The sequence below is a fragment of the Balaenoptera borealis genome (genome assembly GCF_965194805.1).
Source record: "Balaenoptera borealis genome assembly, chromosome: 2".
NCBI lineage: Eukaryota > Metazoa > Chordata > Mammalia > Artiodactyla > Balaenopteridae > Balaenoptera > Balaenoptera borealis.
The window spans coordinates 15,495,544-15,521,631 of record NC_138867.1 but is presented as its reverse complement, the minus strand read 5'-3'; the positions used below and the strand labels follow the sequence as shown (position 1 = coordinate 15,521,631).

General features: G+C 38.6%; 1 pseudogene across 1 annotated transcript; it reads right to left on the bottom strand.

Moving 5' to 3' along the window:
* Nucleotides 1-11,290: 11,290 nt before the first annotated feature.
* Nucleotides 11,291-15,954, bottom strand: LOC309624247 (transcription initiation factor TFIID subunit 11 pseudogene; annotated as a pseudogene). Its single transcript, XR_014249915.1, has 2 exons — nucleotides 15,845-15,954; nucleotides 11,291-15,638 (listed from the first exon to the last, which is right to left on the bottom strand). The product of XR_014249915.1 is annotated as a transcription initiation factor TFIID subunit 11 pseudogene (transcript).
* Nucleotides 15,955-26,088: the final 10,134 nt, after the last annotated feature.

Below are 26,088 nucleotides of genomic sequence, written 5' to 3'. Positions count from 1 at the left end.
TCCTGGGAAACCAGGATGTTCTGACCTAGTCTCCTAGCAAATCGGACTCTTAAGATATTTTCTATTCCCTTTCCAATCCAGTGTTATGACATAAACTCTATATCTTGCCTCCTTCAAGGATCTTTTTTTTTTTGATTCTCGTGAGCATTTCTGCTCTCAACAAAATCAAGCTTTTACAGATATTGACTGATTCTTCTTCTTGCATTGCTGGTACAACAATCAGAATTCAACTCCAAGCAAAGTGGAAGTTTCCTTGGTCAGAGGAAGAATCACATACAAGGACATGCAGAAAAGAAAAGTACAATGATTAATACATAGCATTTCAAAAGCTTATTTCCATGTAAGTTCTCAGCCATATTTACCCCTTCTCAAAATGAAGATGTCTGCCTTTCCTGTTTCATGGGATTGTTGTGACAGTCACAAGAAATAATGCATGAAACTATGTAAGCAGAATCTCATCTTAGGCAGGAATTTGGCTCCTAAATAGCAAGATAAAAATCCTATACGGTAAAAAAAAAATTACCATTGAATATTTCTTAAACTGTCAATAAAGCACAATACAAGGTTTGGTGTCTACAATCCTGTGCCCTCAGTTTTTGGCACACTAAATGTTGTGAACCACTGAGCAAGATGGAAGTAAGAAACAAGGAAAATCTATATGCAGAGTTTCAGGCACTTAACTGATTTTGTACTTAAGAAAACCATCAAGCCCCAGAAAATGACCAGAAAATGGGTGAAAATGTTCTGTACTGCCTACCTAGTTTAGTCCATTTGGGTTAATATTAAGCCACTATAGTATTAATAGATTTGGGGAGATTGTAAAAAATTAAAGAAAATAGTAATGCAGTCCCTTGCTTTCTATTATGGTCACAAATATCAGGGAGACAACATTGCAAAGCCTTAGAGCAGTACACCAAAGAGTCAGTTCACAACGTGTCAGTGTCATGATCAATGACTGGATTTATACAAAAGCTTATCAGAAGACATAGCTGCTCCTTCTGAAAGAGCCCAAACCAAGGTCCTGTGCTGCCAGATACTGCTGTTAAGATCCAGTCCTCTCACCCTGGGCATACCCCTCACTATGCAAAGACATTGGTCCCAACTGCTTAAACTCTTACTGTTAAGATCTAATTTTATTTGAGACTGAGACACCAAAATCTCACTTCTCACCTTAGTGCCAGACTAACGGTGACAGCCCATTGGCACTAGTAATAGTGTAGACACAGCTGGCAGGCATTTTTCCTCTAATCAAAACCACCTGACACGTAAGACTTATGGAGTTTCTGGTACATTTTATCTGGAATATTTTGGATGAGTGTAGGAGAGTTGAAGGCAAAAACCTTCCTAGAAATTCTACTTTAAAGTGCTGGCCAGAGCTTTCAAAACTAGAATTAACTCTTTTCGTAGCAGTGGAAAAATATAGAAATGTATGCCCTACATTTAGCGATAAATAACCACCACCCTATTCTGCTATGTAAACAAATATCCATCATATACAAATCAGTGCTTTCACTTTACCTTAAGTGGCACTAAAACCTGCTCACTACACATCTGGTGGCCATATGATTCTCCGAAATCTCATAGCTTTAAATTTTACCTTAGTCAGTATAAGAAGGGCATCAGCTCTGAAGAGCAAGAAATAGTACCTGCGCATTCCAAAAAATGAATGCTTAAGGGTTTAGGGACATGGACGAGGATGATGGATGTTGCTATAAAGAGGTAAAGAGATCTTTGTGATAGATCAAGACACTGCTCCGTGTCTTGTTTATAGTAGTGGTTACACACATCTATACGTGTGATAAAATTGCATACAGCTTTATATATGCACAGTTGAGTGCATGTAAAACTAGTGAAATGTGAATAAATTCCTTGGATTGGACTAATGTTAATTTCCTAGTTTTGATATTGTCTATAGTAGGCAAGATATTACCATAAAGGCAACTGGATGAAGAATGCATGGAAACTAAATCCTCAATTCTAAAAATCCCTTATTTTTGCTAGTTAGTGGTCAAATTTTACCATATTCAAATTAATTTCTACAATATCAGAAACTATATGAACAGCCTTTTCATTTTGTTAGCAGAAAACCTTTATGATTTATCTCTTCTCACTTTTTGAACAAGATAAATATAAAATGATGACTCTGATAGATTTATAACTTTTAAACTGCATGTATCAGTGATCTTTAGTCCATCAATACCTTATACAAGTTTTTCTCAAAGTGTAGTTTCTGGACCATCAGTATTAAGAATCTTGTTAGAAATGGAAATTGTCTATTCCTCTTAAGAAAAACCCTCCAGATGATTTTTATTCATGTTAAGGTTTGAGAACCACTGTTCTACACCATAATTGCTGTAAGATACCAAGCAAACATTCACATTAAAAAAGAGAAATCCAACAAACAAGCAAATATGTGCAATTTTAATCTCTGGTGTGGAGCCCTCTCTGTTGCACCTCCGTCCACAATATGAGAACAACTGATACTCCCTGAAGATGCAGGTTCATCATGCCAGATTATAGAACTCCAATTTGCTAATTTGAAAACAATTCCTAGAAGCTCCATCAAGAATACTGAATGTAGATGAAGTCTGATTCACTGGCATCCAATTCTGTTCAATTAATGTTTGAAAACTGTTGTCTTCATGAGCAGATTACATTATAACCCCCCAATAAATATTCATTGATTATGCTTTCCATATATCCCTGTTTGAATCTAGTATGTCTAAAGAAAATCTGTTGATTGACAAGACTAATGAAATAGTCTGCTATGGATAATTCAAATCACATAAGTAATCTTAAAGTCATTTCTGTTTAACTTAGAGTCAAGCACATGATTTTTCATTTATTTATTTTGGGGACAGTAGATGAGCTTCTTAATTATACTCTTCTTAGGCTGATATCAGCATGAGTTCACAGTGTTGGTATGAATTTAGTTAGCCTGGAACATTCTGAGTGATATTAACAAGAAAAAAATGTCCTAAAATTGGCTACAATTAATCCCTAGAAGTCACCAAGCCATAGGCTTCAATCCACCTCCACATTCATACCAATTGTGTAACTCTCCACTTCAGACACTACCTGAATTGATATATCTTACTTGCATAAATGAAAGGGCAGTGAAACTTTCTGATCAGAAAATCATACCACATTGTCCCAGATGCTTTGAAGTTAATTACTTAAAATTAAGTATACCTAAAATGGTAAAATGTAAGCCTTTAAAATATTTCAGAGAAGAAATGGAATAAGAACAGCTCTGGGTCCAGACCCACCCATCCCTGTAGTTACTAGTATTCCAAGAGGTAAGAGTAATGCTGTTTCACATGTTATCTCAAGATGTCTCCAAAGAACAAGAAGAATAATTCATCTTTACAAAATTCAGACTTGAGAACTGTGCATTAGTAAGCACTTCAACTCTTAGTAGATATCTACCTGTAGTGTCAAATAAACCACCACCACTCTGAAGGCAAAAATGAGGATAAAGTCATAAGAAATATAAACAGGAATTTCACATGGTGAAGGTGTTCTCCAAAATGGTGATAGTTCAGGTAAACAGTGAGAACTAAGCTTACTCTTTTTTAAAATAATTCATTTCATTTTTTAAAATTACAAAATCAATATATGCTCACTAAGGAAAAAACTCAGAAAATAAAATTTAGCAAAAAATAAATAAATGCAAATACCCATAAAATCCTCAAAGGGAAAGTAAAAATGATCTTGCTAAATCTTTCACAGTCATACTTTACCTGTGAGAGGGCATTATATCATGAGAGATGCCATGCTGGAACGCAATTTAAACAGAAAAATGCAGTCCTTATTAGAATAAATTGCTTTTCCACAAAGCACCAAAGCAAAACAAACACAGGAACACAAATAAAACAATACAGGTAATACGGGACCACTGTGCCCTGTTATTTATAATAGCAGAAATTTGTCTTTGTTATGAGAAAAGTAATTATAGGCAATGAAGGAAGTGACTAGAGCATGCACTTACCTTAATTCATTCAAAAACTGTGTTTTAAGTGCATACGAAGTACTGGGGCTACAGCAGCGACCAAGACATAAAATCTCTGCTCTTGGGGAATCTTACAAGCTAATAGGTGAGACCACAATGTGGATTTACTCTGAAAATAAGAAAGCGAAGCTCCAGGGCATCTTATTTGCCAGGGTCTTTCCAAGAGATCTTGTATTTAATTTGTACTAAAAATTCTGAGTTATTTTCTTTAAAAGGTTGACTAAAATTGTGTAAGCTTCAGATTTGCCCCTGTATTAGATAGATAGTGAGCAAGTAAAAATATACACAAGATCATTTCAAGTACTGACAACTGCTACGCAGGAAGTAGAAGAAGCTGATTTGATAGAGAGTGACAGGGCTAGTTTAAAATGGGAGATCAGGAAGAACTCATGAGCTGAACGTAAATGAAAATGTCTTAGAGGGATTTGGAAGAGAAATGGCTGAAAATTTTTAAACTTTTACATTGAGTTTATTTACATACTTAGCATGTGTTAGATAAGAATTTATTCTTGTGGTAGAACGATGTTAAATTTAGAGAGATTAATTCTAACTTTGCAGAAGTTAAGCCCTGCTCGTATTTTGTTTTTCACAGGTATGTTCAGTAGAACTCACAAAAAAATGATCTCTTTTATGACTTCCAGAGTTTACAACGAATATATTGCTGTTTGTTCTAGTTATTTGTCTTCTAATAACTCATGACTCTTCTCCTAGAAATATTTGAATATTTAAAAATCAATACAAATATATATTATCTAATATTTATAATATGTATACTGTAATTTATATATACATAGAAACTATTTTAACAAACCTAGTGAACTAAATTATTCTGAGTTAAAACACGATGTGCATGTGCATGTGTATGTGTACCTAGTTCTGACTGTAATTGTTTTCATTATTATCCATCTACATGAGAAAAATAAACAAAAAATGTTTTACTGAAAGTAAAGTGTAGAATTAATGTCCATATAATCTTTAAATGACTTTTATGTTCTACTGTAAATAGGATAATTAGGAAGTAAGAAATGCTTAGGTTCTAAACACCATTTTTTAGGTCTAATAGCGATGTAAAAATATTAACTGTGATAGTTTATATTCATACTGACCAAATAGCTTTTTTTATATCTTTTCATATTAAGAATTAGAGACACCTTGCTATAAGTTCTCAAAATTAGTGGTCTTTTTTTTTTTTTCATTATAATGTGTTTGTCCTGTGTGAAATGCTTCCATTGCTACAGCTATACTTCTGAGTTCTGAGTCCACAAGTATACATTAATAAAGGTATTTCTTAACTACTGTTAATTTCCAAATCAATACATTTCAGGTCAAGATCTATTTGGAAAATATCTATGTCACTAGAATCAACTAATCAGAAATAACTTTCATCAGACTCACATCTAACTTCATAATTGTGATTTCCTTTGTAATAACAAGAAGAGTATTGATGTTACAATGATGACTACAGAGGTGAAGAGGAGAAAAAAGAGAAAGAAGAACAGAGGGGAAAGATAGAGTCACAGGGTAAAAAGGAAAGTAGGAAGGGTTAATAGAAAGATCAAACCCCATAGCAAAGGAGACTCTCAGAATTGAGTAGGCATCAACTCATACTTTCTTTGACTTTTCTTCTATAAATGAGCTGAACTTCTACTCACTGTTTATTAAAGTGGTCAACTCTGCTGCTGGTGCCTCACATTTACCCCTAAGGTCAATGGCAGTCTCGTGTCTTTTTATTGCATTCTGTACTACCCAACATCATTTCCAATCCCCTCTTGCAAAGCAGTAAGGTCCCCAAACCAGGATTCAACATCTGAACTCCTCCAGATCTTTGAGAATTCCCAAGTCATGAAATTCTGTCTGACTCCTGATAGCCAGTTCTATGCTTTGGTAAACATGATTCTTCCATTTTTTTCATGAGTACTAGTATTGACATTATATGATGAAATGAATTAAATTCTAAATTCTAAAATCTAATTGAAATAATTACATGTTGGAAAATCTTGATAAATGCAGTGTCTCCATAAGATGAATAGTGCAATATTGCAATATCACTCCCATATCATCAGATGTAGATAATCTTCATATACGAATGGAGACTTTCTACCATATAAGAATTCTGACTACCACAATATTTTATCATAATTCTAAATATTTTCTGGGTCCTGATATGTCCCAGACAGTGTTAACATTTTTTCTATTGTGGGTTTTGATTTTTTTCTCCCAGAAATTGGTTTTATTTGATGTACCCAAGTCTTAATTTTCTCAATAAAGAAAAAAAATCTCCATAATATATATATATATTAGCTGAATGTATCAAGTCTGTTCAAAGTTGAAGTGTTGATAACAAGATATTATCGATATAGGGGATCAGAGAAACAAAGCAGTATAGTACCAAACAGAAAAAGTTAGACATTCAAAGAAAGAAATTTGTTGACTGGAGTTAAGGAGAAGAATTTAGTGATTATGGTATGAGAAGAGAGATACAAAAGAGAATCAACTTAACTGAACAATTAGAGTTAAATGAATTTTCTGACCTTAGGAAAAAATCCATTCCCAACAAAGGTAATTCTTAGATTAAAAGCTGCTAAAAACGTTGACTTGCTTTGTGCCATAAGAATCAGATCTCTGTTGGTCCTCTAGCCTCTTGCTGTTCAGGGTGTGGTCTGCTGACCAGTGGCAGCAGCACCACCTGGGAACTCAATCAGAATAAGGAATCTTGGGCTCCATCCCATACCTACTGAGTCAGAACTGACATTTTAACAAGTTCTCCAAGTGATTACATGGGCACTAAGACTTGGGGAGCACTTCTTGATCCTATAGTCTCAATGATAAACAAATGTACATACATTGATAGGTTCTGAATCTATTCTGATAAGTAGTAATTATGACTTTTCAAAACTGAGATCTGCCATATTGTTGATTTCTGGTAGCTACTGAATAGAAATTATTTTTATAACATAATGTAGAAATATTGTTTAGAGTACATAATTTAATGGACTTAATATTATATAATAAGTAAACCATGTGAGCTAACAAAGGTTATTTATATGCTGATATGTATATCTAAAACCTAGAGCACAGAAAGACAAAGAATAAGAAAAATAAGACATCTGTTTCAAAAATAAACTCTGGATCTTGATAAGAAACTACTGCTGTCAATAGCAAAGATACTGACAGTTTCAGATAGAAAGATCCTTCAGACACTCATGAACTTATGACAATATAATTATTATACACACAAATGTCAAAAGATTGGCCTTTTAGTACCCACAGCAGAGATTACCAAGAACTATTTATGATGTATTAGACAGTAGCTGCATCAATTCTAAACCCAGTCCTTCTAGACTCTTTCCTAGATGATTCCATATGTTCTAGATTTCACTGGTCCTGTTACCATTTTTTTCTTATTCCTATACAAATAATCTCTTAAAGCTATTAATCCACTCAGGGCTCAAAATGTTAAGAGAAAGCCAATAGAAATAAAAATCAACACAGTAAAATGGTGCCTTAGCCATGGAAAACAGTGTAGCAGTTCCTCAAAAAATTGAAAACAGAATTATCATATGACCCCCAAATTCCACTTCTTGATTTATACTCAAAAGAATTGAAAACAGGGTCTTGAAGCAATATTTATACAGCCATGTTCATAACATCATTACTCCAATAGCCAAAAGGTAGAAGCAACCTAAGTCCTTCAACAAATGAATGGATAAACAAAATGTAGCATATACATACAATAGGATATTATTCAGGCTTAAAAGGAAGAAAATTCTGACACATGTTACAATATAGATGAACCTGAAGGACATTATGGTAAGTGAAACAAGCCAGTCACAGAAAGGCAAATACTGTATGAGTCCACTTATATGAGGCACCCAAGAGTAGTCAAATTCATAGTAAAAGGATAAGGGTGGTTTCAAGGGGCTGGGCAGGGGAGGGGGTAGTGGAGATTTATTGTTTAATGGGTACAGAGCTTCAGGTTTGCAAGATAAAGAAAGTTCTGGAGATTGGTTGCACAAAAATGTGAATGTACCTACACTTAAAAATGGTTGAGATGGTAAATTTTATGTTATGTATATTTCACCACAGTTAAGAATTTTTTTTTAATTTTTTAAAGGGGAAAAACACAAGACAGAAAAACATACATATTCAGATGTTTATTTTAGCATTATTCACAATGATAAAACACTGGAAATTTTTTTTACAAGTTGATTAGGAAGAGAATGGCTGAATGATTTATGACATATTCACACCATAGAATAATAAAAAGACATTGACTTAAGGTAAATCGTTTGATTTAAAATGATAACTGAGTGAGGAAAGTAAGATAAAGAAAATTGTACATATCACATTTTTAAAAGCAAGCTATCAACAAATGTAATAATATAATAATAATTATTCTAGAAACTGACATTATTGTATATTCATTATATAGCAGGTACTTTTCTAAACACATAACATGAAATAATTCACTTAATATTCACAACATTACTGTTAACCTCACTTTAAAGCAAGAAAATGGAATCACTGAGAGGTTAGAAATCTTCTTCAAGGTCACAGAGCAAGTGCCAGTACCAATGTGCAAATCCAAGAAGTTGACCTCCAGAAGCCTATTCTTCAATGTGTGTATGTATGGGTGTGTCTTTGCATGCATGATTCCAGATTAAATATATAGAATAATACATAATAGCTTGATGATATGAGGTCGAACACGCTTCATAGTCAAATCAGTATGGAAGAAACAGCATTAAAAAAGTTAAACAGATCATTTGTACCTCAAATCATCCTGTATCACTTCACTTAACATGCTAATGATTATTGCGATCCCCCAAAAGGAATTATTAAGTATGCATCACTTTCCCACCTTCTTTGGCCAAAAGGCACTTTTTAAATGCTGCGCCTATTAAACATTGGCCAAAAGTGATTCCACAAAGCAGAATCTAGGAGCTAATTACCTACAATATAGCTTTTCTTAACCTTCAAAACTGCCAGAAAACCATTCTGGAAGGAGGCAATGGGATGGATAAATAAAGAGTAGAGAGGTTTTGCTTTTTTTTTTTTTTTTTGGTTCACCATATCATGTTTTTGCATTTGATATTTTGCCTTGCACAATATATTGGTAGCAGAAAATTAAATAGAAAGTCAGCTAAATGTTTCATTGATTTTTTTGAAAATAAAGATTTTCACTCACATAATAAAGTCAGTTTATTGACCAATAGTGTTATAGTACCTAATTTTCATGGATGAGCTTCATATTATTTACAAACTAATGTCTAAAGCTATTTCTATGTTAATGTCTATTTTTATCTGTTTTACTATGTTAAAAGTTTTGTTATCAATTCTTAATAGCCTACTTCAAAGTAACAAAAAACTCCACCACCAAATTAATTAACTGCTCTGATCCAATTATTACCACATAGGAAATAATCAATATTTAAAAGTTACAGGAGATAGATTCAGTGAGTATCTATGTTTAAGGCATTTCCTTAAGGGCCATGGGAATTCTAAAATAAATACTTTATACTTCCTTCAAGGTATTCATAATCTACTAAAGGAAGCAGAAAATCTACACAGTGACTGAAATATGTTTAAGGAAATAGGAATAAAAAGAAAAAATATTTTATAACATGGTCAAAGAGATCATTTCTACTAACGAGCTGCCTTTGTTAGAGGTTTGACAAACACGTTGGCTGGAATACAAATGTGTTATGAGATCTTATCTTTTTTAATAAAAGTATAATAGATTTACAATGCTGTGTTAGATTCAGGTGTACAGCAAAGTGAATCAGTTATACATACTTATAGATATTTTTTCAGATTCTTTTCCCTTATAGGTTATTACAAAATGTTGAGTAAAGTTCCCTATGCTATACAGTAGGTTCTTGTTGGTTATCTATTTTATCTATAGTAGTGTGTATATGTTCATTCCAAACTCCTAATTTATCCCCTCCCATTTCCCCTTTGGTAACCATAAGTTTGTTTTCAATGCCTGTGAGTCTATTTCTGCTTTGTATATAAATTCATTTGGTCATCATTTTTTAGATTCCACATGTAAGTGATATCATATTTGTCTTTGGAGCACTTCACTTAGCATGATAATCTCTAGGGCCATCCATGTTACTGCAAATGGCATTATTTCATTCTTTTTATGGCTGAATAATATTTAATTGTATAAATATACCACATCTTCTTTATCCATTCATCTGGTGATGGACATGTAGGTTGCTTCCATGTCTTGTCTATTGTAAATAGTGCTGCAACGAACACTGGGGTACATGTATCCTTTTGAATTATGGTTTTCTCTGGATATATGCCCAGGAATGGGATTGCAAGATCATATAGTAGCTCTATTTTTTGTTTTTTAAGGAACCTCCATACTGTGCTGCATAGTGGCTATACCAGTTTACATCCCCACCAGCAGAGTAGGAGGGTTCCTTTTTCTATGAGACCTTATCTTAAAAGGCTGTTATTGCTGTACATCCTCAGGACTACAGCTCACTTTTGAGATGAGCATGGATATTCCTACTCTTTCAACTCAACTGGGTTTTCATGAGGATTCAGTGAGAAACAGATATGAAAGAATTCTGGAGACTTCCTGTAAGATTATTTTATTATTAGAACTGAAGATTGTGCTTCTGTTTCACAATTTGTAGGAATCAACAGAGTTTGTGACAGAGACTCCTACTTGTCTTTCAAAATCCATCCTTACTTTTCTGCTTGTGGCTGCCCAGCCTCAATCGTAGCTAAAAGTGTGGCCATGTATTTAGGTGCTACTCCCAGCTTAGGTCTCAATTTCATGGGCATGCCTCATTCACACTCTCTTCTCCTTAGTGGCAACTGGGATCCTTTGCAACCAATTTCCCCCCACTAGAGATGATGACACTGCCAAGGAGGTGGTGAAAACATGTAACTAGAACAAATAAAAATCCCTGAATAACTAATGGAGCACAGCTACTCACACATCTGGAACACGAAACGCAGACTGTTACATGGGAGATAAATGAATGTAAATCACTGGATTCTAATATAAAGAAAGGATTCTGCTACATGAATTTTAGTCCTAGGTTTGCCACTGCATGGCTAGATAATAGGAAAATTTAAAATTTCCTAAATTCTGGGACTTCCCTGGTGTCGCAGTGGTTAAGAATCCGCCTGCAATACAGGGAACACGGGTTCGACCCCTGGTCCAGGAGGATCCTACATGCCAAGGAGCAACTAAGCCCGTGAGCCACACTACTGAGCCTGCACTCTAAAATCCGCGAGCCACAACTACTGAGCCAGCATGCCACAACTACTGAAGCCCGCGCGCCTACAGCCCGTGCTCCGCAAAAAGAGAAGCCAACGCAAAGCAAAGCCTGCACACCGCAACGAAGAGTAGCTCCCGTTCGCCACAACTAGAGAAATCCTGTGTGAAGCAATGAAGACCCAATGCAGCCAAAAATAAATAAATTAATTAATTTAAAAAAATTTTCCTAAATTCTAAAATGACAGCATATGGATAGATCAGTGTTTTGAAAACTCTGCTTCACGAAACTCTAATTCTCACATTTTAAAACTTATTTCAGAAAGCAATTTTGATAAAGCTGAAAAGATGGGGGCCAAGGAGTAGGAATGAATAAGAATAATGAAGCTGTTGATTATTATACCCTAATTTACTCCCCTATAAAACAATGAAATTAGGTTTTCTATACTGAAAAGCCAAGAAGGAATCTGAATAAAAATTTCTGCATTTAAAAATATTTATGAAAATAACAAAGTTATAAAATCTCTAAAACGCATACACTTTCTGAAATTATGCAGCTGCAGGTAATAAAAGATTCTCCCAGTACTGATGATGGATTTTACATGGAAACAAATGTGTACTATTCCTCATCTCTCCTTTGTAAACAGTGACACATATTCCATAATTAATCTAAGTTACTTATAGAATTCATGATTATAAAATACTCGGGTAAGCCCCAGGTGGCCGCCCAGAATTCCTCCAGCTGCAGAGTTTCTGAAGGCTTCACATTTGATGGCGATGGAAATATAGACCCTCAGAAGAAGACAGATCTTGAAAACTGGCTTTTGAAAGCCTTCCAGGACCTGCCAGAGAACCCAGTTCAGTAGGCAACAACAAGTCCTCTCTCGGGTGCACCTTGGAACACGCTGGCCTGCAGAGGGGAATACAGAAAGCCCGGAGGGTCACTCCTCCGGGGGCCTTTTCTGCCAGGCCAGTGTGGCCCAGGCCATATTCTCCCCCAAGCCGTAGACATGGAAATAGGTAGGCAGGCCTCATGGGAAGGCTTCAACTTTCCTCTTTAAATACTTCTGTATTTTCAAACATTTTCGGGTTTCTTTGGGGCCAAATCGAATGGACCCATCCCCTGTCCCCCCTAGTGTACACCCCTGCCCACCATCCACATCCGGAATCTCGGGGGTACATATGTTTCACAGGATGCACCCCCCTTGACACATGGTATAGTCCATGGATGTTGCACCCTCCCGTGTCACGTCAGGGATCCACCCTTAGAGCATGGCACACACGGCATGGCTTTCCTGCCCTCAACCCGCTCTGCGCTCCGCCTGGTCCTCCCTTCCTCCACCCTAATCCCTGCCGACTCCTGATGTTTTCACGGTCTTCATGGCGTAACCGCTTCCACAATGTCCCTCTCATGGGAATGCTGAGGTCTGTAGCCATTTCACATTGGTTTCTTTCACTAGGTCAGTAGGCCTTTGGAGTGCTGCATCTCTTGTCCTGGCCTGATGACTCATTTCTTTCGAGCGCCCAGTACTAGTCCGGTGTCTGGATGGGCCACAGCTCACTGACGGTTCTTCCCTACTGAGGGGCATTTGGTTCCTGCTGAGTCTGGCAGTTTGCAACGCAGATTCTACGAACGTCCGCGTGCAGGTTGCCGCGTGCGGGCACCCAGGTTCCCCTCCTTTGGGCGAGCTTCAAGGAGCTGGTAGGGTTAGAGTATGTGTTGTTTCGGAAGAAGCTGCCACACTGTTTCCCCAGGTGCTGCCTTAGTCGCCTAGCACTGCCCACTCACAAAGACACCACAGACTGGAGGCTCGCGCCAACGCACATGTATTTATTTTCTCACCCTTCTGGAGACTGGAAATTGCCAGATGGGGTTGCGAGCCGACTCGTTGCTCAGTGATGCCTCTCTCCTGGGCTGCACCTGTCCACCGTCCGGCTGTGTCCTGGCATGGTCTTGGCTCTGGCTGTACTATCCCTGGTGCCTCGGTCTCTACTTTGAAAGACACCAGTGCTGTTGGATCGGGGCCCCTCCAGAAGCCGTGCCTTTGATCTGAATCACCTCTCTGAATTCCCTATCTTCACATCTGATAGTCACGGGGTGTGGAGCTCAGCCAGAGCGCTTCCTTTGACCGTATTTACTCCACTGAAGGTCCTAGCCCCAAAGACAGTCCCATTGGCGGTTTGGGCTTCAAGAGATGAATTTGTCGCGGGGCATGCCCCTCTATCCATTCACGGTGGCTGTCCAGTTTCGCATTCTCAGCAGCAGTGAATGAGGGTTCCTTTCTCAGATCGGCAGTCCTGGCTGATGCTCTACGTCAGGCCAAGTTAATCAAACGCATAAGCCTCGGGAAGAATGAATCAAAGGGGGTTGGTTCAACAGATTTCCTACACCATTATGTAGGAAAACCAGAAAGACTTGAGCAAAACTCGGGGCGGAAATAATCCTGGGATTGACAAGTGATTGATCCTAGCAAGGTTGCAGGGTACAATGGGAATGAAGGTACATAAGTCTACTGCTTTCTGATAGGCCATCAGCGAACAGATGAAGATGCTTTGATGCTTTCTTCCCGATCCCTAAGCCTTTTCAAACTTTGCCTGACCTCGGGCATTAGCTACGACCCCCGGCCCCAGGTAGGAAACAAGTGGTGAGAAGACAGATGCTTGCCTCTTCCCGGGATCTTGCTGGGAGCTTCGAGTTCCTTCCTCACCATTTGCGATAGCGCTGACAAGCTGCAGCTCTTTGCAAGAGGTTCCTGATCGAGCTACATTCCCCTGCCTTCCTAGTTTGATCAGGAGTGGGTGAGTGTGGGACTTTGTCCGAGGCTTTTATCTTATCTCTCGGTAGGGTCCTGTGATTTTTCTCCCTTGGCCTGTGCATGGGTCAGGGATCCCATCCAAGGGTGTCTGAAGGCTGAGCCCGCCCTGGATACCTGGGATCAGTCCCACTAGCTCCAGCCATCTATGCCTCTTCTTACCCATGGCTGGATGTGGTTAGCTGAAAGGTGATTGAGGGTTTTGGCATCTCTCTGCGTGAGAGATAGTCGTGTCTAGTTCTCTGGGAATGCCTTGGGTCACGGGATGAAGCTAAGGCTGGTCTCATGGTATGAGTTAGGAAGAATTCCCTAAGCTTCCACCTCCTGGAAGAGATCGTAGAGGAGCGGTATAATTTCTGCTTTAAGTGTTTGCTAGAATCCATTAGTGAACATCTCTGGGCCTGGTACTCTGGGATAGGGATGGTTGTTGAGTATGGATTCAATGTCTATGATAGGTAGAGGCCTTTGCAGAGGTCTGTTTCTTCGTGGGTGTGTTGTGGCAGGTGGCGTCTCTCAAGGAATCGGTTCCTTTGGTCTGGCTTATCAGATGGATGAGCGCGGAACCGTTCGCAACATCCCTTTCTTACAATTCCATTGCCCACGGGTTCCAGAGCGATGTTCCACGTTTCGTTTCTGATACACGTACGCTGGGTCTTCTCTCTTTCCTGATGATTCCTCCAGCTGTCTAGAGGCTTCTGGGTGTTCTTGGTCTTTTCAGAGAAGCAGCTGGAGATGTGGTGGATCTTCTCTCTCCAATTTTCTTCTGCTTATCCATCCTGGGGAAATCCCCGGTGGCCGGAAATACAGGAGCTGCATGGGTGGGACAACGTCTCAGGGTCAGGAGGCTATTCTGCCAGCAGGACTGGTTCCTCGGCAACAGGCCCTCGCTGGCCCTGGCCTAGAAGAACAGGATCTTCTTGTGCTTGCTGCCGGGGATTTGCCCCTTGGAGCGTAACCTCCGAACAGCCTCTCTCATATGCTTGGGTTGGAGTGGGGGCGTTTCCCCCCACTTCTCACACACGTCCAGAGCCTCCTCGACCACCTCCCCGACGAAGACCTTGGCCATTCCAGACATGGCAATGACCACGTTCTGGGACACCGTCGAGCCGGCCACGGTCTGGATCAGACGCTTCATGGTGGCCTTGGGGAAGGCTGATCGGCGATACACTTCGTAACGGTCCAGCTGCTCCTGGCTCATAGAAGACACGAGGGTTCTCATCCTCTGAGCCTCCAATTCGTCCACGTCCCGCTTCCCCGCTCTCTTCCCCTTGGTGGCCACCTTCCCTCTCTTGGCTGCAGGAGGACGTGACGAGGAGTTTGCCTCTTCACCTGCCCTTGGACGCGGGCCGTCCTGACGCCTGAGCTCGTCTTCCTCGTCACAGGCTCTCCTCAGTCCCTCAAGTCGGTCCCGTGGGATTCGGTCCAGGCGGCTGGGGCCGGTGCCCAAGGGCACCCCTCCTCCCTCACCCGACACACCTGTGCCCCGACCTTTGCCTGGGAGCGACGCGCTGGCCTTGGCCATCCCGGCGCCGCAAGACGCGGGGGCTCGGGCTGGGCTCGTCTGATCGGCGACCTGCAATGACAAAGACGAGACGAGGGAAGGTCAGCCTTGCTGCTGTATTTATACGCTGACACACACACACACACACACACACACACACACACACACACACACACACAGAGAAACACAGGTTTCCACTGCCTCCCACAACGTAAAGACAGTTGCCCTTCGAGATGCCTTTTCAATGCGTGGATAACGAATGCCCGCAAACTCAGCACCTTAAACAAGCCCCACTGACTGACTGGTTGAAAGCCCGCAGGTCAGAAAGCTCTCGCCCTGGGTCCTTTCTTCTGCAGAGCCAGCCGCGGAGGATCTCCCTCCAGCTGCATTCCCCTCAGAGGCACGATCCCTGGACGACAGGAAAGGCCCAGCCCCTTTATATAGAGCTCTGGGGCTGGGGCCACGCCCACCCGGAAGTCCCGTGATTCCTCAGCCCTTGGGGGCTGGGCTCCTCGCACGCACAACGGAAGGGGCGGGCCCAGGGTTGGCCGCCCAGAATTCCTCCCCCCACAGAGCTTCTGAAGGCTTCGCATTTGATGGCGATGGAAATATAGACCCTCAGAAGAAGACAGATCTTGAAAACTGGCTTTTGAAAGCCTTCCAGGACCTGCCAGAGAACCCAGTTCAGTAGGCAACAAGTCCTCTCTCGGGTGCACCTCGGAACACGCCGGCCTGCAGAGGGGAATACAGAAAGCCCGGAGGGTCACTTCTCCAGGGGCCTTTTCTGCCAGGCCAGTGTGGCCCAGGCCATATTCTCCCCCAAGCCATAGACATGGAAGTAGGTAGGCGGGCCTCAGAGGAAGTCCCTCTTCCTCTTTAAATACTCGTGTATTTTCGGGTTTCCTTGGGGTCAAACCGAATGGACCCGTCCCCTGTCACTTCTAGTCCCTACCCCCATCTTCATGCAAGTCTTCCCCCACCATCGACATCCAGAACCACGGGGGTACATTTGTTTTACGGGATGCATCCTCTTTGACACATCCTCCTCCCCCAAGGTCCATAGTTTCCATTAGGCATCACACTGACTGTTGTATATTCCATGGATTTTGACCCCACCCTTACCATGTCTTGCATCCACCCTTAGAGTATTGCACATAAGGCTTGGCTTTCCTGCCCTCAGCCTGCTCTGTGCTCTGCCCAGTCCTCCCTTCCTCCACCCTAATCCCTGTTGACTCCTGTTGTTTCCACGGTCTCCATGGCTTAACCCTTTCCACAGTGTCCCTCTCATTGGAATGCTGAGGTCTCTAGCCGTTTCACATTGTTTTCTTTCACTTCGTCAGTAGGACTTTGGAGTTCCACGTCTCTTGTTGGCCTGATGACTCTTTTCTTTTGAGTGCCGAATACTAGTCCAGTGTCTGAATGGACCACAGTTCACTGACCTTTCTTCCCTACCAGTCGGCATTTGTTTGCTGCTGAGTTCCGGCAGTTTGGAAAGCAGATTCTATTAACGTCTCTGTGCAGGTTGCCCTTGCTCGCACCAATGTTCTCTTTTGGGTAAACCTCAAGGAGTTGGATTGTATAGAGCGTGTGCCATTTTGTAAGAAACTGCCGCACTGTTTCCCCAGGTGTCCGCCTTAGTGGGCTAGCGTTTCCCCATCCGAAGACACCACAGACTGGAGGCTTGCACTAACGCACGTGTATTTATTTTCTCACCCTTCTGGAGATTGGAAATTGCCAGATGGGGTTGCGAGCCAACTCGTTGTTCAGTGATGCCTCTCTCCTGGGCTGCACCTGCCCACCGTCCGGCTGTGTCCTGGCATGGCCTTGGCTTTGGCTGTACTATCCCTGTTGCCTAAGTCTCTACTTTGAATGACACCAGTGCTATTGGATTGGGAGCCCTTCAGAAGTGGTTCCTTTGATCTGAATCACCTCTTTGAATTCCTGAGGGAGCGCATCCGCTCTAATACCTTTATTTCATACTTCTCGTCATCTGAATGATGAGAAAATAAGGGTGTTTTTTTGCACTGTGATTGTTAATTATATTTGTCAATTTGACTGGTTTAAAGAATGCTCAGACTGCTGGTAAACAACATTTCTGATTGTGTCTTTAATGGTATTTCTGGAAGGTATTTGTTTTTGAATCAGTTGACTGAGTAAAAGATCCACCCTCATCACTTTTGGTGGGCACCATCCAAACTGTGAAGGCCCTAGGAGAACATGAGGAGGGTGGGCAAATGTACTGTTTCCTTTCTTGAGCTAGGACTTCCATGTTCTCCTTCCCTCAGGCATCAGAGCTTCTGGGTCTCAGGTCGACTGACTCCAGTATTTTCATCAGTGGTTCCCTACCCTGTTTTTCAAGCTTTTCGCCTCAGACTAGGGATTACACCTTTGGCTCCCCTAGTTCTCAGCTTCTTTACTTTGATTGAATTATACTGCAGGCTTTCCTGGTTCTCCATCTTCCAGTTGGCATTTCATAATACCGTAATCTTTCTTTTTCCCTGTAGAGTACTTTGTTCTGACTATCTGCCTCTGGGGCTGTACCTCCTGCATACCTATTTTTCCCCTATTCCAGGTTCTGTAAACTTGAATTCTAGAACAGAGGGTTTAAACTTGAACCCTTATGGCAAGTAAGCAAGAAAAGAAACTATTAGTTTAGTCCAAACTTAAAACAGATTCCCCTATTTTATGGAAAAATATAAGCAAGATCACTCCTATGTAAAACCTTTAAATACCCCTGGTCTGAAGGATTCTGGAATTATCACTGTCTAGCCATGTTACTCCCAATATCACCTAGATTACATTTAACTTGTATATTTGTTCTTAAAATGACGGTACATAAAAATAGTTGCCTAATAGTAAAGGATCAAATTCCTCTCTCCCTCTCCCTCTCTCTCCCTCTCCCTCTCTCTCTCTCTCTCTCTCTCTCTCTCTCTCTCTCTCTCTCCATCTCTCTCTCTCTCACACACACACACACACATAATGAAGAGAGAGATTCCTACCATGCACTTATCCCAAATACAGTTAGAAAAATGGAAGTGCGCTGTGCAAAGTTCTATGTTGGAAGACATATTCAAAGAATATGGCCTTGGATTTCACTTAGAAACTGGCAATATGGATTTACAAACCAGAGAACTGAACTTGTGTAATTAAGACTATCCAAAGACTGTAAAAGTAAAGCAATATATAATATGCTAGCAAACCTATCAGTTAACTATCCTTTGCTACATTCTCTCATTATCCTTTGTTACACTGCGGTTCTTAAGATAGGGCTCTTGAACATTACAAATATTCTTTCTTGAATATCTTTACATAAACGTATGCTGTGATTCAGCTTTCTCATATTCTTTATCATTTTTATTTTCTGAATGATTTTTTTTTATTTTGACCACCTCTTTAGGTTAATCCTTTAAATATTTTAAGTTATCATATTTCAAACTCATAAAAGATATCCTATCCCCTGCATCTACATCCCTAAGCAAACCAGTACACACACACATACACACATATACCAAGATGCTGAAGGATGAAAACAAATTCACAAGGCCAGTCAATAGCAAAATAGACACACTTTGGTACAAATAGTTTTACACTCTAATTCAATCGATATTCTGCCTACTGAACCATGCTACTTCAGTAGGACATTCAGTTCACTGTTACTGATCAGCAATTGCCAAAAGTTTAACTACCAGTGAAAATAGCTTTGTGCTCAACCTATGAATGATATCCATATCAAAGCAAAACTGCTCCCAAACACCACATTATTGTCCCATCTATTGTTCCCAAATCCTAGGCCAAATCCTAGGCCAGCCAACAAAATCAGCCTTTCTTGGTGGGCTTAATTACCTTTTTTATCCCAGTCATAGCTCCCCCCAGTAAGAATAGCAATCCTGACTAAAGCAAATCACAGTGTTACCATTCTGGAAAGAAGGGCTTCAATGTGGGTGATTACTGTGCTGGCGTTACTTGCCAGGTGAAAACATGGTGTAGTGTCATGAGATTTCCCAACAAAGACATGTTTGGTCCCCTCGTGACACAAAGGGTTAGATGTGACTCTTTAGATATTTATTAAATTTTATCACTGTTCTTCATACCCTCTGCATTCATTGAGCCAACAGTACCTGGAATTTTCTCTGATGAACTGAACTTCTAGCAGCATCAACTTTTCCTCCAAACCATCAGTCTATAATAGAGCTTATTCACTGATATAAAACTTGTCCCGATGGTATAATTTTACTTTTGATGTTTGCATATATGTCTTATTCTAGTAATTGTTCTAGTCTCATGACAGCAAGCAAAGAAAGGGCATTTTGACAGGAAATTAATTTTAAATCTTTGGAGCTAAAAGGGCCTCAGTTGTAAATTTTATAGAGTAGAAAACTGAGGGCCAGAGAAGTTGAGAGTCTGTCAGGTCACACAGACCAGGCTAATATCTGAAACCGAAGTTCCCAAACTCTCCATTTAAACCCGTCATCTACCACAGTGTGCTGTGCCTTATTCCATCATGTACCCACTAAATACAATGGGTCAAAAAACATCAACAAGTGACTTCACATGGGAATGTTAGCTTTTATTCTAATTATTGCCTGTTTATTTCCTTTACATTGATTAACAAAGGTAAGAAATACCCCAACAGTTCTTGGAAACTTACCTATTCTTAAACACAAAACAAGTGAACAAATAGAAAATTCTTATTAGATGCTAAATAAAAGTATTAGGTATATTCATAAACAGTATGATCATATAGGTAACAGCACAAAACCCTTAGTAATAGATTGGCTTTTAAAAAAAAAAACTAATTTAAAATAATCAAGAAGGCTTTCTTTCACTGTTAAATACCAGGATATCAGAATATTAAAGACATGAAACATCTTTCCATTCTATAATTATTTAGAAAGAAAAAATAAAATTAATAGGAACTGGCTTGCTTTTAAGATTTAGTGGTATCACAGGAAGCATGGCACAGCAAAGCGGATTTTGTTTGGAAATTTTTTGTTTGTTTGTCTGTTTTGTTTTTTACTTAAAACAACAGAGATTTATTCCCTCGCAGTTCAGGAAACCAAAAGTCCAAAATCAAGATGTTAGTAAGGTTGGTTCCTTCTGGAGCCTCTGATGTAGAATCTGTTCCATGCCTGTCTCCTAGCTTTTGGTGGTTGTTGGTAGTCTTTGGCATTCCTTGGCTTGTAACTGGATCACTCCAAACTCTGATTCTGTCATCACAGAACTTTTTTCCCTGTGTGTATCCTCAGTGACTGTATCCAATCTGCCTCTCCTTTTTCTTATAATGACAACAGTCATAGTATTCAGGGCCTACCCTTATTAGTGTGCCTCAATTTAACTTGATTACATCTGTAAAGACCTTATTTCCAAATAAGGTTATGGTCACAGGTGCTAAGGGGTAAGGACTTGAATATATCTTTGGGGGGACACAATTCAACTCATCATACTGTGCCACAGACTTGTAATTAGTAGTTAATATGACTCAGGGAAGCATTTAACACAGTGCCTAACTCATAGTAGGTATTCAATAAATGCTACTTCCTTTCCCCTGATAATATGACCTTTTTTAAAAAAATGCTTCTTTGACCTGTTCTGTAATCAACATAAGCATCAGATTGTGTTTCTAAATTATAGGCATAAAGCTATTATTTGACTGGAACTCTGTGGATTTCCAAAGAATGTTTTTATCTTATTTAGGGACGTAACAGGAAAACTACAATAAGATTTTTTTTAGAAGATGTAGTGTGTATGTGTGTGTGTGTGTGTGTGTGTGTGTGTGTGTGTGTATAGGCACACACATGGAATACTACTCAGCCATAAAAAAGAATAAAATTTTGCCATTTGTAGCAACATGGATGGACTTGGAGGGTATTATGCTAAGTGAAATATATCAGACAGAGAAAAAAAAATACTGTATGATATCACTTATATGTGGAATCTAAAAAATACAGCTAGTGAATATAACGAAAAAGAAGCAGACTCACAGATATAGAGAACAAATTAGTGGTTACCAAGTGGAGAGAGGGAACAGGGAAGGGGTAATACAGAGGTAGGGATTAAGAGGTACAAACTATTATGTATAAAATAAGTTACAGGGATATATTGTACAACACAGGGAATATAGCCAATATTTTATAAGAACTATAAATGGAGTATAACCTTTAAAAATTCTGAATCACTCTATTGCACACCTGTAACTTATATAATGTTGTACATCAACTATACTTCAATTTAAAAAAAAAAAAAGTATGTGGTTCTTAATCTTAACTGCACATTTGAAACATTGGGGGAAATTTTAAAATCTCAATAGCCAGATAATAGCAAAGGCTAGTTATAAAGAATCTCTGGTGTTAGAACCAAGGCACTGGCATTTTTAAATCTCCCCAGGAAATTTCAATCTACAGCTCAATTTAAGAATCATTGGAATAGTCAAAATAACACGTTTTATATTTAACATATATGACATTGGATCCTGCATCTGTCCCTTACTTTATAAACTTTCACTGTTTGTTTCAGTTTCTTATTTTGTGAAATAATGATGATAATGATGATGATACCTACCTTGTACTATTGTTATGTGAATTAGTGTTAATATATGTAAATCTCCTACACAGCACATGGCAAAGGACAGGCAGTCAGTTAATATTAGATACTAGTTTATGATGAGATTCCGTTTCCCTTCATGGTGGAATAGCTTGTATCAGATTAAACTTTCTGTAGTAACAATTATAAACTCTACACAAATATAAAACAGCAACTGTTTGAAGGTATCATTGTACAATCCAAAAGCATGAAAAACTGAAGAAAATATAAACCTGAAGGGAAAGGAAGTATGCTAGGTGAGCACCATAATTCGTTGAACTTTCCCTTGAGAACATTCTCAGGCTTATTGCGATCTAGAGATAGAATAGAAACTAACCAGTAGACAATATCCTATTGGGAAGAGAACACAAAGTTTGAAGTTTAGGGCTGTTAGCAAAGCAGTAAATTGGAAGAAAAATTTCAGAGAGGAAGGAGACACAGAGGAAATACTCTAAAACCTGCATAGAAATGTCCTGCAAATCTTTGGCTTACACCTAAACTGCATATGGTTTTGCTGAGAATCTAAGGAACACAGCTGAAAGCAGCAGCTGAAAGGATTAAGAACTGAAAAAAAAAAAAAAAAAAAAAACTCTATCCACAGCTGCTTAGTAGTGCAGAGAGTTTGTAGATCAAGTCTGACCTGGCTAACAGAGCTTGATAGATACTTTGGCTTTCCACTGAAACTCTAGAATGGCAACACCTTAGGAGTAAGAAACACATATCCTGACTAAAGTCTATGGCATGGGAATAAGGGCAAAAACCAAAACAAGAATCCACACATAAACCCTAAAACCAAGCCTCCAAAAGATCAAGGGACTATGCTGGCAAATTAATAGCCTTTCAGGACAAAATTTGACAATCTTTAGAAAAATATAACATAATCCAGAACGTTTATTATCCAAAATATTCAATATCCAATCAAAAATTAATAGGCATACAAAAAGTATGAAAATATGACCAAACAAACAGAAAAAAATTAATCAGAAGTAGACCCACATATGATTTAGATACTGAACTTAACAAAGACTTTGAAACAGTTAACAGGATTCTGATAGAATTTAGAGAAAAAGATGGACAAAATAGAAGAACAGATGTGAAATTTTAGCACAATAGAAACAACAACAAAAAAAAAATTTTAAAAGGAACCAAATGGAAATTATATACTGAAAATACAATATCAGAAATAAAAAGTTCATTAAAGTGACTTAACTCCAGACTAGACCTACAGAAGAAAGAACCAGTTAATTAACTCAAAGATAAAAATTTTAAAAAGAAATGCACAATAATAGAGTATGCAATATTGTGGGATGATATTTATGATCTGACATATGTGTAACTGAAGTCCCAGAAAGAGATGGGAATGAGACAGAAGAAATACTTAAAGAGAAAATACCTAAAACATTTCCAAACTGATAAAAAGACATCAACAGACCCCTTCCAAAAATATGAATCTCAAGCAAGACAAACACAAAGATAAACACATCTAGACACTTTATTTTCAAACTAGTGAAAACCAATGATTAAAAAGAAAAATATTAAAAGCAACCAGAGGAAAAAACAACACATCATATTCATGGGACCTGCAATAAGAATTATGGCTGAATTCTCACAAGAAATGATGGAATATAGAAGATAATGCAATGACATCTTAAAAATGCTAAATGGAAAATCTCTCAACTTAATTTTTCACCAGTAACTATATCCTTCAACAAATGAAAACAAAGTTATTTTTCATACAAAGCTGAGAAAATTTATTATTTAATAAAATTTATTATAGGCCAAACTTCACTACAAGAAATGCTAAAGGAAGTTCTGTAGACTGATAGAAATAACACCAAGTGGGAAAGCAGATCTACAGGAAGGAATAAAGACATAAGAAATGGTAAACATACCAGTAAATATAAAAAATGATTTTTCTTAGTTTCTTTAAAAGTCAACTGACCATTTAAAGTAAGAAAAAACTTTTGATGTATAGAGAGAAATAAAATATATGACAATATGAAAAATACCTGGAAAGAGGGGTAAATGAAATTATACAATTATAATATTCTAACCTTACACATATGGTGGTAAATATTAATTTAAAGTAGCATCTGATAAGTTAAAATTATATCTTATAATGCCTACAACAAGCAAGGAAAAAAATAAAACATCTTAGCAGCTGCTAGTGTGGATAGAAAACAACAATAGAAGAGCAGATGCAACCCTCACCAACTCATTATTGATTTCAGACCCAACCTTCAGGTGGGAGTGGGAAGGCAGAGATGATTTCCATGAGGAAATCTTGGATTGGCTGAGATCATTCTACGTTCTGAGATTTTTATTTCTTCTAATCCCAGAATGGGGGCTTAAAAGAGAAATGACATTTAAGAGGAATATACAGATGCATTTCTTATACTATCAAGTTTATAGGCATATTTTACACTTTCTTTATGTGTCTACATTTGTATGGCACAGAAAAAAAATGTCTGGAAAGATCTATACAAAACTATACATCAGTATACCTAAGAAATGAGGTTAGAAGAGGAGGAGTAAAGGATTTAGAATGTATACTTCATACACTCCTGGGGAATTTTCCCACATTTACTTTCAGACAAAAGAAGGGAAACCTATGTCAAACAGTTCTAAAAATTCAACAAGGCTGATTCATTACTTATTAGCTTTATGATCTTGAGTAGGTTACTTAACCTCACTAGGTGTCTCTGTCGGTATAATAGAGATAAGTATTGTACTTACCTTATGAGGTTGTTATGAGGATTAAATAAACTAATTCTCTTCTCCTTAATCTGGCCATTAAGTCCAAATTTATTGGAATGTTAGACAATATGTGTATATGCACTATTTTATGATACATCTCAAGCATTCAGTATTCAAACATATTACTTCTGAGGTAAGTGTATAAATATTAAAGCTAGGTGAGATAAAGACTATTAAAGAATGTTCACATCAGTTAAGGTTAGGTTTTGCCACCAAATTAATTAAAAAAATAAAAACCTGTTAATTTCCCATAGTTTTTAGACTCTGCAATTGCAGATGAAGGATTGATACAATAAGGACCAAATAAGGGTCACTTGTTGGTCGATCCACTGGTTGGTTAAATAACACCAGAATCTCAGCAATCTGCAACGCTCATACCATAAATAGCATCCAGGAACTAGATGAGACTGAGAGATTCCAGCTTCAGTCTCCCATCTCATTCTCATGGCAGGGCACACACTCACTGAATGGAATGAAAGGCGTAATCACTCCCTATATGTATATTCTTATTCTATTTTTCCCTTAGTCAAGCTAAATTTTCATATCTTAAACATTCATATAACATGAAGCTATTGTGTCAGCAGAGGGTTAATTCTTGGCATAATTTTAGCATTCATTGGGCCTAGAAATCAGGAAAAGACTCACGTATTTATGAAAGATTAATGACATAACAACAAAGTGAATAAAAATTAAAATGTCTTATAAGTTTCTTATTCCTTTCTTATTCTGTTTTCTTCTCTCCGTTTCTCTACTCCCAGAAAGAGTAGAATTTAAATAGGGAGTATCCATCAAAACAAGAGACTGTGCTGAATTACCTGCTTCAAGTATACAGGGACAAATTGAAGGACACTGAAATTTATAACACAAACAGTTCTGATACTTATCTTAGGGAGAAGAGGCAATGTTGGTGGCACTCAATTCCAAGGCAAACGCAGCAATCCTTCTCTCACTTCCCTTTCTGAAACCTTCTCCTTGTCTTGCTTCTTATCTATGGGTCTTCCTAGAGCCAATATCATCATTTTGTCCATTAGCTGCCCAAAGTCCCTCATCTTTACCAAAACAAACAAACAAACAAACAAAAATATCTCTTTCTAAATCCCTACCTTGACTCCTTTCAAGGCCCTTAATCTGATTAAAATAACTCATACCTAGATTTTGGTCGAGGAAAAAAATACAAAACTTCCTG